The following is a 15,146-nucleotide window of genomic DNA, read 5'->3' as shown; positions in this document are numbered from 1 at the left end:
ATATTCTTCCATAATTTGTGTGATGTCCCCATTTCTTCTCCTTCCTCGTACTAACAAACAATCTTGTCATCACTAACTCTGTAACTATTCCTACTACTGTCAAAACTCATTCTCCGTTTAACTTTACTAACCCTGCCACAATCACTGGTTTAGTTATCCAGCGATTATTCTCCGGTTAGGTGTTAGTATGTGTTCGTACAATGCATTTTCCGCACTACTCCTAGAATGGAACTTAAGCAGCTGCTAGCTCGTGACTACAACTGGCCCTGTCTAATGTAGTGATGTGGCCAAAAATTTTCCGTCAAAATTCACTTTCTTGGATACACCGAGAAGGTAATACATAAACTTTCTTACCTGTTATTCCTGTTAGTCATTTATTTCAACTCTGGTAATCTGAATCTATGGATTTCGCTAGTAATTATAACAACGCTGAACATTTGCAAACCAAATCAACCACATAAACAAGCAGCAGTTGGCATTCACCGGTTCGGCTTTATTCCGCTCAGCTCGTATAGCCCCGTCCCGTTTTGTCTGGAGGAAAGTTCATGTCTAGATGTGATGAGGATTCCCCTGGCAGAGATATCATGTACACTATGCACGCATTCAAAAATCAACTTAGAATGTGTTCAAAAATGTCCAAAAATCAGCAGAGGTGCATTTCAAAATCATATGAACAATCGACAGACCGATGTGCGCTGGATGTTAGGTGCTTTGTAAAAGGTTTTTTCCCCCTCAAGAATATGAATCTGCCCTCTCCCCCCACAACTGTTGCCCGGTTCAGATACAACTGTTTGCCGCCCCCCCCCCCCCTCCACCCTCCACCAGATCCAGGACTGCTGCGCACGCGTGAATGTGGCAGCTTGGGCGCGCCAGTAAATTTTTTCCAGGTACCCCATGTGACTGGTTGCTGCTACTGCTGCTTGCACAGCCAACAGCCACATTTCTGTAGCCAGAAGCGGGAGAGGGTATTACTCATACGTGTGTGCACGAGCCCGCTCGTAACTACTTAAATGAATCTAATTTAAACAGTTGTGACGTCACACTCATCGCAGGCAATTCGTTGTTATGAAGCATTGCATAGTCTTCCTACAGCCTTTAACACATTTTGCTGTTGACAGACGCTTGTACGTGCACTGTGTTAATTTATATGGCGCATTTCGTTTGCAATTTAAGTTTTATTTTCATTTTTTTCTCTCGTTCATGTTTTAATGCTGCAGTATTATTCTGGAGTAGTGGGATACAGTAATATCCTTTGTTAGAGTATTGGTTCTTACCAGTCAAAGTTACACAAATTTAACTGGAAACTAAAACAACGAAAAATTTCCAGAATTCTAAAAAATTCCCTGGTTTTTCCTGGTTTTCTCCTGGATGAACAAATTCCCGGGTTTTTCCCAGATCTCCCGGTTGTCCCGGGTCGTATACACCATGTCTTACAGATTGGGGAAAACAGCAACAGTATAGAAGATGCCAACATAAAATATGTTTAAGATCAGGTCAACTGCTTTAGGAATGGCAAGGGAGTGACAGACTGTCTGTCAATGCCAGTGTCACCTTCTGACATGAAGAACCACTTTCAGGATTAAAAATTTGTGAAAAGTAGACTCTATAAATGACAACTGATGAATTGTGCATTACCAAATGTGCTCCACATCATTGCGCTGGAAGAAGATGGCAAGCAGATATTTTGCCTGCTTAAACGCAAAATTCATGGAAATCTCTGGAAATTTAATTACTGTGAAATTCTTCCTTTGAATCACACTGATATGAAATGAAGCCTTGTGCTTGCAGGTTAGTATGGAATCAAAGTGACAACTGATGCAATAGCACTCATTGTCCTTCTCAAAAACCACAAAGAAAGGAAAAGGAAGATAATAGATTGCAATGTACCATTCACTGTAATTAGAGAGAGAGAACACAAGCACAGACATGATCAAAATGAGGAAGGAAATAGGACAAGCTTTTCTGTAACGAACAATCCCAGCAAATGCTATATCTATTTCAGAGGGGGAGAGGGAGGGACTATGACAACCCTCAATGTGAATGGCTCGATGTCGATTTGAATTCTGGTCCTTCTGAATATGAATCCAGTGTGCTAACTACAGTGTTCCCTGGTGCAGGGTGGAGTGGCTATGAGCCAGCACGATGCAAACAGGCGACGGAGGCGAGGTGGGAGCCAGAGAGGTTCCAAGGAAAGGCAGCTGCAAATCTAACAAGTTCTTACATTGAGGCATCTCAGCTGCTCGATAGACTCTATCAGTGGCCAGCTGGCCACTGAATTCCACTGTGCTGGCTGCTCACATTCCACACAATACTGATGCGGCTTTTGCCCCGAGCGTTTGCAGCATGTTCTTGACGATGCTGTGTGGCCCTGGCTGATACCCAGCTGAGTCACAGTAGGGGATGCCTACCATGTGAAGATGCCTAGTGTGGATACCTGCTGCACTCTGAGCAGTGGTCCAGCCATGCTACTGGAGATGACCTGGTGTAGTCCCCTGCAAATTGGGACTAATTGTGGGGAGGGACTTAGTGTATAGAGCTGTTGTCCATCTGTGGCCTCAAACCAGTGACTTTTTATTGGCAGGTCCACATGGTATCCTCATTTGGCAAAACCCTGTCGCCCCAATTCGGCTGCAAGACTAAGAATAAATCCATTACAAAAATTACTTGTACTTATTGTCAATAGCAGTGCACCATTCATTCATGCATATGCAGCACTATCAGTCACGTATCCAAAAACTCCACTGTCACTGTCAGTTTGGACAACTGCCTTGCCCTTTGCTGCATTAGTATATGCAGTACTGCTGAGTTCACTGTTTCAACAAGCTAACCTACATCAAAACACTGCACTGGCCTTGTTGAATTATTACAGTGACAACATCCCGTGCTCGCCTGCTTTCATAGCTGTGGCAATGCACTGCTCAGATTTACTCTAATATGGCCATACATGAGAGTTGAGATAAACATGGGTATTTAAAAAAAAAATCCAACCCAGTGGGTCAAATTTAGTTTTTGTGGGTTTTATTGTTTTTTTCTGTTTTTCACATTGACAATAGTTCAATTAAAATTCCTATTATTAACTTATTCAAAATGTAACCCATTGTTACAATTACTTTATTAGGCCCCTTTTCTTGCCCTGCTAGCACTGCATCCATTGAGAGGATCTTCTCCACCTACTGGCTTGTTTGGTCAAAATTAAGAAATAATTTAGGAGAGAAAGGACCTAACAAATTAGTGAAGATCTAAAAAATTTCTGCATGCTTCAAAAAGAATGTACTTTACATTCATTATTAAAGTTTTTTTCTGGTAGTGTAAATGTTATTTATCTGTGTGTCTTATATTGCAAGAAAAGTTAAATACAATATTAATTAAAAAATTCTTCCGATATTAAATAGTTGCCTCGATGGCTTCCTTGAATTTGAGAAAGGCTAACTATATTGTGTTATACTACTTTACAAGCGCCCCCCCCCCCCCCCCCCCCTTACACACACACACACGCACACGAACAAGACGCACCATTTTCATATCACACTACTTGTTTGTACAAATTACAAATAAATTTTATACCCAAAACAACTAGCAAGTTGCTGACGTGTTAGATACGGCATCAAATCTTTCTTACTAAGCTGCTTATTGCTATTTGCTTAGAAGTCTTCTTTTTGCACTTGTTTTCACTTCTGGCAATTTAAACCTTCATGGCTTGTCCCAGTGCTTCCTTTTCTCTTACTCCTAAATTTACACCTACTCTACATTCACACTACAAAGTTATACTCTCACTTTCTCTTATGCTCTATGGATCTAGTCTACTAAAACCTGGAGTATTGGTGGTTTATGCTGATGACTGGCTCTCCACCTCAAAAGAATAAAAGCTACACGCACCAGAGTCAGAGCCACTGTAGCACTTGGTACTGCAGCACTCACAATCATTGTCATATGTCGTCATCCTTCTCTGAAATGCTCTACGTGTTGCATTAAGTGCTTGGCTGAAATGACCCCTTCCTGCACAGCAATAAATCATTCCAGGGAATGGATTAGGTCAGGTTCTAGAGTTTGATTAATAAATTTTACATTCTGCATTGGTAACAACTCTAAAGGCACATGCGGCAATTACAACTTTGTATGTGAGATGTTTAACTGCACAATTCTTGTAATTGTGGCTAGTAGATGGAAGGTTCACCCTCTTATGTCGCATGTAGTAACATTTACTAATAACCTACTTACCTTTTTAAAGTTCAATCCGTCTGGCCTCCATGAGCTTCCCCTGACTTCTATGTATTCCAAAGGCTCGATACGTGCTCACAAATTGTTATTCAGTGTGTTTTTCTGTCAATGGGTGACCGACGATATGGTGTGCCTGTGTCTTCTGCACTGAGGAAACTTTATAATCTTCTCACACCATGATGAGCTGCTATGCAATTACAAGAGGTGGTTTGCTAGCTTCAGAGCATACAGTGGAGCTGATCATAAAAGGTTTGGTGGCCAACACTATTTCTGCATGATTGACTGTTTCACAGGTTTTCATCTAGAATGACTGAGCATACTGACACATCAGACAACCATAATCAACTTGAGACCAGGCAAAATGCACTATAAAAAAAAAAAGAGCTCTTAAGTTCTGCCTACTTCCCATATTCTGTGACCAACATATCTAAAAATACTGAGTGCTTCCAGAGTTCACTCATTTTGCTTTCTTACATACAGCAGCACAGCTTGCGACAGACTAATCGGAGCTGAAAATCTTGACAATTGAACTGAAGCAGCTAAGACATATGAACTAATATTCTCATTTATTTGCCTTGCACTTGCTGCTGGTATACACTAGACAGCAATATTCATGGTAAATAAAAGAAGAAGTGAAGATTAGGGTCTTATAGCCCACCAATGACAAGGAAGTGAGAGTACGAGCTCAGTGTATGCAGGTATCGGGAACGAAATCGCCCACATCCTTTTCAAGGGAACTGTTCTGGCATTTGCCTACATTTATTTGGAGAAATCACAGAAGTTTAAATTTCACACTGTGTCCCGGATGGTTCAGTGGTTACTGCACCTGTCTAGTATGCAGGAGAGCCCAGATTTGAGTCTCGGTCCAGTACACATTTTCGCTCATCGCCACCAATTCCACTTAACGTCCTGCGGCAGCTGACAGCAGTTATCCCCCTTCAATTTACATATAATTTTTCATAGCTGCAGATTCTGCACTGTGGTGTCTGTTCTTTTAGGCAAACATTATGCATTCACATATTTTGAGAATTTACATACATACACACACACACACACACACACACACACACACACACACACACAGTGTTTCCTAACAGGAAACATAGGTAAGTGAAAAGACTGGAGAATAATGTAAAATCACCATCACCACCACCACCACCACCACCACCACCACCACAACAACCTTGCATCTGTGACATACAATGAAGAGCCAAAGAAACTAGTACACTTGCCTAATATCGTGTGGAATGTGTGGTTCATCCATAAAGGAGACCAAGTATAGAATACTAGTACAACTCATTCTTGAGTACTGCTCGAGTGTTTGGGATCCCCACCAGGTCGCATAAAAGGAAGCATCGAAGCAATTCACAGGCAGGCTGCTTGGTTTGTTACCAGTAGGTTCGATCAACAAATGATTATTACTAAGGTGCTTCGTGAACTGAAATGGAAATCCCTGGAGGGAAGACCACATTCTTTTTGTGAAATACTATTGAGAAAAGTCAGAGAATCAGCATTTGCTGCTGACTGAAGAATGATTCTACTGCCATCAATGTAGTACATTTTGCTTAAGGACCATGACAATAAGATAAGAGATATTACAGTTCATATAGAGGCACGTAGACAGTTGCTTTTTCCCTTGCTCTATTTGCAAGTGGACAGGAAAGGAAATGATTAGTGTTGGTACAAGGTACCTTCTGTCATGCACCATAAGATGGCTTGCCGAGTACATATGTAGACATAGAGCTTGAAAATTCACCTGAAAGTATGATGCTATGGTCATAGCCTTGAATCACTGACACAGAAGAGCAATACAGTATAATAAAATAAAATAAAAAATAAGAAATAGAACATGAGCATTATCACAAGAAGAAACACCTGACTCAGAATTGTTACACAGTGCAAAAGGGAATGGTAAATGGGAGGGTTGGGGGCATGGAAGGGTATGAGGGACTGGGGAAGGGATGGAGAAAGGGTAATGTTGTAAAATGGTAGTAACTCTACCAGATGACTCACCTTGTTTATGTCTCTGCAATCGATACCTGCTTGGCTCAGTGCTTCTTCTATGGGGGCAGTGCACATTTTCACAGCTGCACTAATCAAATTTTCAAATCGTGCTCTTGTAACATTGTAGCTAAAGTCTGTTCCTTCACACAAAGACTCAATAAATCAATGAGCTGTACTCATTGTGGACAAAATGTGTTTGCACTGCTCTGCAGCATTGTACAATTTAGCCATAGCACGCCGACTATCATTTGGATCCAACTTCCATTTCCTGCAATAAGAAGAAAGTATTATGTTTAAATGGCCCACACATATTGAATAATGGTATCACTAGTCAGTCTTCCTTCTTTTATTAAAAAATTGGAAAGCAACCAGTTAAGGTTGTTATAGTAGTTTTTCACCACAACAACTGCTCAGTTTTTTATGTGTTCCAATAAGAAACTCTATAGTAGAATTAAGGGAACTGATAATTACATATCAAAAAGATAGATTACTACTCACCACATATGGGAGGTGCTTGGTGGCAAACAGGCACACTGAAAGAAGACTGTTTGACACTGTAAGCTAAAATACTAAGTCCTTTGTCAGATGTAGACAATCTCTCTCTCTCTCTCTCTCTCTCTCCTCCCCGCCCCCCCTCCATCTACACACTATGGCCCAATGTCTCCACTGTTTAAAAATACACACATTTAGACTGTATCTCTTAATACATGGTGTTCTGCATTTATTGTAGCACCACAAAAGGCGGAGATGACAAAAAGGGGGGGGGGGGAATGAAATGGCAAAACTTAATTGCGTGCTGGTTCACAGCCACCATAAGAGGCTCATACCAATTGATAAGACCCAATGATTTAACAGGATATTTAAGGTACCTAGATTAAAAGACAGCCAAGTCCATTTCTTTTGAACATGGACTTCCAAGCAGCATTAAAGCTTCCATAAAATGTGTACACGTTATTAAGTAAAACGCAATAATATCCTTCAAAATCAATGACGAGTCTATTCAAAAATAACGTCAAAATTGCATTTCAAAGCAAAACGCCCAGCTTCAGAGACAATCGCTTCAAAAACTAGTCAACTAACTGTAAAGTTCTTACAAGTCCGTTATATAGGAGACCATGTTCATATAAGCAGACACCTGACTGCACATGAGCATGGAAGACAGTGTTGTTCGGAAGTGGATTTTCTTTAGTTTTGAGTCTAAATATCCTGATATCTGTGACCTGATTTTATATAGGTTACAAACAAATATTCTGTTATGGAATATCATTCATATAAGTGATAAAAACATTCTCTTCCCTGGAAACGGGAGGGGGGGCAGGCAATAGTGTATAGATCACTTGTGAGACCCATTATTGAGTACTGCTAGAGTGTTTGGGATCCACATCAGGATGGATTAAAGGAAGACATCAAAGCAATTCAAAAGCGTGTCGGTAGATTTGTTACCAGTAGGTTCAATCAACATGAAAGTATTGCAGAGATACTTCGTGAACCCACATGGTAATCCCCGGAGGAAAGCTGGCATTCTTTTCTCGAAACACTACTGAGAGAACTTAGAGAATCAGCATCTGCAGCCAACTGCAGAACAATTCTACTGCCACCAACATAGCATCACATATGGACTGCACAGACAATTTAAAAGAAATTAGGACTCGTATGGTAGCATATGAACAGTCATTTTCCCCTCACTCTGTTTGCAAGTGGAACAGGAAAGAAAATGACTAACATTCGTACAAGTTACCCTCTGTCGGGCACCATTAGGTGGCCTGCAGAGTATGAATGTAGATGCAGAACAGAGGAGGTTGCAAGGTATTATGTTATTTCTTTCTCAGTACAGGAAATTTTAATGACCAACATAATTTTTTTAATTTTCGTTTCTTCTAAAAATACCACGCAATGCCTGTTCCTAGCAGCTGACTATCTGAGCAATTTAGACAGAAGTCTGGCACTGAACATAATGTCGTGGCTTTGAAGGTGTCTTTCCTGTGGTGTTACCACACCATTGGCATTTGTAGCACCACATTAGATTGGGTACCTAAAGTTTTACTTTTAGTATAATAAATAAAACCTTGATGAGTTCTAGGATAGCCAACTGAATGTTACGCTGAAGGCAACAGTTCTCTACAGTTCACCATTCACTTACATCATCAAATTCCTCTCTTCTGTTATGCTTCCGATTCCCCACTACTTTTTCAGTTCAGCAGTGTCAATGTCCATGATGTCCCTACAACTTACAAGGCCTTATGGTAGCTGAGGGTATCGTGTTTTTCTACTCCACAACAAAGACATTCTGACAAGATTGTGCCTTTCAACAATGATCAAAGTTCAATTTCCTGGTGCAGTTCCAGAGGGTTTTGGTGACTGCTAATGACCCACCCGTAACATGAAGATATTTCTTTCGTCTTAGTTGGGATCCACATGCATTCCCACAAACAGCTTGGGTTCTGTACAGTCCACCCAGATAGAGGGCACTGACTGCCTATGTAGGTGTTATAAAACTACGGTGTGGCAGGTTCACCTGAGGTTACCACTAACGACCATTTCGCCTCAATGGTCATCCATCCTATCAGCACACATCTATAAGGTCTTTTCTTCTTCTTCTTTTTTTTTTTTTTTTAGAGAGAGGGAGGACATCATGTTTCAATTGTCATAGCCATGTAGTGTACCAATTAAGTAAACCTGGCACAAATAATGCTGGGCAAGCCAGTAATCAACAGACTGCACAAAGAGTGGCCTAGTTGGTTGGTTTAAAAGAGTGAGGAAGGGACCAAACTATGAGGTCATCGGTCCACTGTTCCAAAGGAAACAATGCCACAAGGGTGAGAGTAAGACAATGAGACAAGACCAAACAGAATGAAAGGAAAAATGACAACGACTGAAGGTCAACACACTTAAATGGACAAAAGGGGACAAGAAAACCACAAAGACGCAGAAAACAGGTAGAAGATCTTAAATCAAAAGAGCACGTTACCATGGCTGGCTGACAATGAGGATAAAAAGGAAAAGCCAGCCACTCTGCAACACATTAAAACCCCCACCCTGAAAGCACGAGGGTGGAGGACACACAGGGATGAAGGACATGTGCTAAAACTTGGAGAAAATGATAAAACACACCCTCAAGAATAAAATGTAAAACTAAAGCTGCTGTTGAGGCATTATTGCCCAACACTGAAGGTAGGGTGCTGGGAAGGTTAAAAGTCCGCTGCAGAGCGGCGGAAAGTGAGCAGTCCGGCAAGAGATGGACGACTGTCATTCGTGAGCCACAGTGACACTGAGGTGGGTCATCACGAAGGAGGAGGTAACCATGAGACAGCCACGTATGGCCAATGCGGAGCCGACAGAGAAACACAGAGTCCCTGTGAGAGGCACGCACCGAGGTCTTCCACACATTCGTAGTTTCCTTATGTGCACGCAGAGGCACGCACAGAGGTCTTCCACACATTCGTAGTTTCCTCAAGGGCACGCAGCTTGCTGTGCGTACTGAGGTTATGCCATTCTGTCTCCCAAAGCCACAAAACCTTGCGGCGTAATACTGAGCTCAGGTGCAGCCATCACGCAAGGAATGCTGCTCTATATGTCCTCCGTGACCATAGGCAAAGCCAACATGACCATTAGCCATCGAGCCATTGGTGTAAACCACTTCGTGGCCCCAGTACGTGACGAGAATCGAAGCTGCAGCCTAGATGTACACGACTGAGGTGTTCGTGAATGAACCTCAAGTGTAGGTGGTGAAGGCAACAACTGAAGTTCAGACAGAAGGGTTTGAACACGAACTGCAAGTGTAAGCCCTGACCTGGGCCGCCGATGCAGGAGATGAACCGCCACGGGCAGGAAAAGGAGACCGAAATTCAGATGCGCAAGAGAACTACAAACGTATGCAATGTAACTGGAGAGCAACTGTGCACGCCTAACCTGCAATGGAGGGACTCCGGCCTCCACCAGGACACTATTCACCAGACTCATCCTAAAAGCGTCTGTCACTAGGCAAACGCCACAGTGGTGCACTGGGTCGAGCAAACGCAATGCTGAGGGTGTAGCCGAACCATAAACCACACTCCCATACTCAAGGCGGGATTGAACAAGGGCTCTGTAGAGCTGCAGTAGCGCACAGCGATCTGCACCCCAATTGGTGTTGCTCAGGCAGCGAAGGGCATTGAGGTGCTGCCAGCATTTCTGCTTAAGGTGACTGAGGTGAGAAAGCCAAGTCAATCGGGCGTCAAAAAACAGTTCTAAGAATCGATATGTCTCCACTACAGTGAGTGGATCGACATTAAGGTGAAGTTCTGGTTCCAGATGAACAATACAACACCAACAGAAGTGCATTATACACGACTTTGCGGCCGAAAACTGGAAACCGTGGGCTAGAGCCCATGACTGCGTCTTGTGGATGGCGCCCTGTAGGCACCACTCAGCAACACCAATACTGGTGGAACAGTGTGAAATTCAGAAGTCGTCTGCATACAGGGACAGTGGGACGGATGGCCCTACAGCTGCTGCTACACCATTAATGGCCACTAAAAATAGAGATACACTCAATACGGAGCCCTGCAGGACCCCTCTCTCCTGGAAATGGGGCGAACTATGGGAGGCATCAACCTAGACACGGAAAGTATGAAGTGACAGGAAATTTTGGATAAAAAAAACAGGAGTGGGCCTCTGAGACCACACTTGTATAATGTGGCAAGGATATGATGTTGCCAGGTGGTGTCATATGCTTTTTGTAAATCAAACAAGACGGCACCTAGGTGTTGGCATCTGGAAAAGGCTGTTCAGATGGCAGACTCTTGGGACACAAGATTATCAGTGTTAGAGCAACCCTGGCGGAAGCCGCCCTGGCATGGAGTCAGTAGACCACGTGACTCTAGGAGCCAACACAACCACAGACACACCATACACTCCAGGAGCTTACAAAGAACATTGGTGAGGCTGATGGTCTGATAGCTATCCACTTCAAGCGGGTTTTTACCGAGTTTAAGCATCGGAATGATGGTGCTCTCCCACCACTGGGATGGAAAGACGAGACGCAACTGATCCGATTGAAGATGACAAGGAGATGTCACTTGTAGTCAGATGAGAGATGTTTAATCATCTGACCATGGATCTGATCTGGCCCAGGAGCTGTGTCAGGGCAATGTGCAAGAGCACTGAGGAGCTCCCACTATGTAAATGGGGCGTTATAGGGTTCACTGTGGGGTGTAGCGAACGAGAGGGCTTTCCTTTCCATCCACCGTTTAAGGGTGCAAAAGGGGGGGGGGGGGGGGTTAGATCGCCGAAGCAGAGCCTGAAGCATAGTGCTTCAGCAATCGCGTTAGCGCCGGTTGACAACACACCATTGATGTTAATGCCAGGGACACCTGTTGGGATATGGTACAAAAAAGACGTCTGATCTTCGTCCAGACTTGGGAAAGTGACGTACGGCATCCAATGGATGAGACTTATCTCTCTCAACACTCCTCCATCCGTAATTTGATAATCTGGCGAACGCCGACAAGGAGCCGCTTAAAGGCTACGAGGTGATCCAGGGAAGGGTGCCACTTATGCTGCTGTAGAGCTCGCTGATGCTCCTTAAATGCCTCAGTGACTTCTGTCAACCACCAAGGGGGCATCTAAAAGAGCAAGGGATTGCGTTTCCTCTGCATTAACGACTGTTGTAGTCACCTGCTCAACCATCACACCCATGTTACCCTGTGGGGGAGAGTCAATGGTGCCCGCAGAGGTGAAAGTTTCCCAGTCCACCTTGTTTAAAAACCCATCTCGATAAGTGACCGTTGGCCTGATGCCAGGGCCGTGACAGGAAGATGGGGAAGTGGTCACAACTGCACAGGTCGTCATGTGCTCTCCAGTGGATATATGGGAGATGTCCTGGGCTGCAAATGGATAAATCAATGGCTGAGTAACTACCATGAGCCACAATAAAATGTGTGGTGGCCCCAGTATTTACGAGGAAGAGGTCGAACTGAGACAGTAAAGCTTCGACATCACTGCCTTGGCCACTAAGTACGGTGCCACCCCACAAGGGGTTATGGGTGTTAAAATATCCAAAAAGTAGGAAAGGTTTAGGGAGTTGATTAATCAGTGCAGCTAATACATTCAGGGGTATTGCACCATCTGGAGGAAGATATACATTGCAGACAGTTATTTCCTGTGTCGCCCTTATGCTGACGGCCACTGCTTCAAGAGGGGTTTGAAGGGGCACTGTTACACTACAGACTGAGTTTAGGACATAAATGCAAACTCCAGCTGACACACTATTATAGTTGCTACGGTTCCTGTAATATCCCTTATAGCCATGGAGTGCAGGGGTCTGCACTGCCGGGAACCAGGTTTCCTGAAGTGCAATGTAGATAGCAGGTGTCAAGCTTAACAGTTGCTGTAGCTCAGCCAGGTGGTGGAAAAAGTCATCATGATTCCACTGAAGGATGACATCATGAGACTGGGAAATCAGTACCCAGAACAATCACCTCTGGCCGTTATAACGGCCTTGATATGCCTGGGCATTAAGTCAAACAGAGCTTGGATGGCATGTACAGGTACAGCTGCCAATGCAGCTTCAACACAATACCACAGTTCATCAAGAGTAGTGACTGGTGTATTGTGACGAGCCAGTTGCTTGGCCACCATTGACCAGACGTTTTCAATTGATGAGAGATCTGGAGAATGTGCTGGCCAGGGCAGCAGTCGAACATTTTCTGTATCCAGAAAGGCCTGTACAGGACCTGCAACATGCGGTTGTGCATTATACTGCTGAAATGTAGGGTTTTGCAGGGATCGAATGAAGGGTAGAGCCACGGGTCGTAACACATCTGAGATGTAACGTCCACTGTTCAAAGTGCCGTCAATGCGAACAAGGTGTGACCGAGACGTGTAACCAATGGCAGCCCATACCATCACGCCGGGTGATACGCCAGTATGGCGATGACGAATACACGCTTCCAATGTGCTTTCAGCGTGATGTCGCCAAACACGGATGCGACCATCATGATGCTGTAAACAGAACCTGAATTCATTCGATAAAATGATGTTTTGCGATTCGTGCACCAAGGTTTGTCGTTGAGTACACATTCGCAGGCGCTCCAGTCTGTGATGCAGCGTCAAGGGTAACCGCAGTCATGGTCTCCGAGCTGATAGTCCATGCTGCTGCAAACGTCGTCAAACTGTTCATGCAGATGGTTGTTGTCTTGCAAACGTCCCCATCCGTTGACTCAGGGATCAAGACATGGCTGCATGATCTGTTACTGCCATGCAGATAAGATGCCTGTCTTCTCGATTGCTAGTGATACGAGGCCACTGGGATCCAGCACGGCGTTCCGTATTACACTCCTGAACCCACCGATTCCACATTCTGCTAACAGTCATTGGATCTCGACCAACGCGAGCAGCAATGTAGTAATACGATAAACTGCAAGCGCGATAGGCTACAATCCGACCTTTATCAAAGTCGGAAAAGTGATGGTAGGCATTTCTCCTCCTTTCACGAGGCTTCACAACAACGTTTCACCAGGCAACGCCGGTCTATTGCTGTTTTTGTATGAGAAATTGGTTGGAAACTTTCCTCATGTCAGCACGTTGTAGGTGTCACCACCGGTGCCAACCTTGTGTGAATGCTCTGAAAAGCTTATCATTTGCATATCACAGCACCTTCTTCCTGTCAGTTGAATTTCGAGTCTGTAGCACGTCATCTTCGTGGTGTAGCAATTTTTATGGCCAGTACTGTAGGTCCTCAGCAGATGCGAGCATCTCCACCTCATCCCCAGATGCAGACCTTGTAGGTAGCGGTGGTGTGGGTGCCACCACAATTTTCTTGGTCATAGAAGTCTTCTTTTTGGACTTTTCTCTCTGCTCCTTGCGTCTCTCTGGCTGAGAGGGTTTCACTAATTCAGTCTCCGGGACTCAGGATGATTGTGAAACCCTACAACCAGCTACTTTTGGGCACTTTGGCCACTGGCAGCATCATCTTTCCCACTAGCAGAAAGCTGGGAAGGGAGTGACCCAAGGGATCCCTTCCTGGCGAGAGGAGCCGAAGAAGACTTACACTTCTCCAGCTGAGAAGTGGGGCTGGTGTCCCCGATGGTTGGTGGGGCAGTGCTCCCGAGGTAGGCGATGCGGGAGCAACAGGAGGGAATTGCCCCCCCCCCTCCCCCCCCCCACCAAGGGGGCAGGCGTAGCCTTCTGGTTCCAAGAGTCGAGTGGAATTCATGGAACTGATGGAGCTACAACTGTTCTCATAGCGGCAGCGTGTGAGGTGGTCATAGCCACAGGATGTAGGCGCTCATATTTTCTCTTAGCCTCAGTCCAGGTCAGTCAGTCCAGGGTTTCGTATTCCATAATTTTCCTCTCTTTCTGTAAAATCCTGCAGTCTGGCGAGCAAGGTGAATGATGCTCACCCCAGTTGACACAGATGGGAGGCTGGGCACATGGAGTATTGGGATGTGATGGACATCCATAATCTCAACATGTGACGTTGGAAGTAGAGCGGGAAGACATATGGCCAAACTTCCAGCACTTACAGCACCGCATCGGGACAGGGATATAGGGCTTTACATCACAGCGGTAGACCACCACCTTGACCTTCTCAGGCAATGTATCACCCTCGAAGGCCAAGATGAAGGCACCGGTGGCAACCTGATTATCCCTCAGACCCCGGAGGACATGCCGGACGAAATGTACACCTCGCTGCTCTAAATTGGCGCACAGCTCATCTGCAGACAGTAAAAGAAGGCCTCTGTGGAATATAGTACCCTGCACCATATTTAAGCTCTTATGTGGTGTGATGGTAACAGAAACATCCCCCAACTTTTTACAAGTGAGTAAAGCCCATGACTGGGCAGAGGATGCTATTTTTATCAAGACTGACCCAGAACGCATTTTGGACAAGCCCTCCACCTCCCTGAACTTTTCCTGCAAATGCTCTACAAAAACTGTGACTT

General features: G+C 44.5%; 1 pseudogene; it reads right to left on the bottom strand.

Annotated features, from left to right (window-relative positions):
* LOC126471245 (heat shock 70 kDa protein 14-like) overlaps positions 1 to 15,146 on the bottom strand; it is a 196,715-nt pseudogene that overhangs the window by 32,141 nt on the left and 149,428 nt on the right.

This window comes from Schistocerca serialis, chromosome 3 (assembly GCF_023864345.2).
Source record: "Schistocerca serialis cubense isolate TAMUIC-IGC-003099 chromosome 3, iqSchSeri2.2, whole genome shotgun sequence".
Classification (NCBI taxonomy): Eukaryota; Metazoa; Arthropoda; class Insecta; order Orthoptera; family Acrididae; genus Schistocerca; species Schistocerca serialis.
This window is presented reverse-complemented; position numbering and strand designations above follow the sequence as displayed.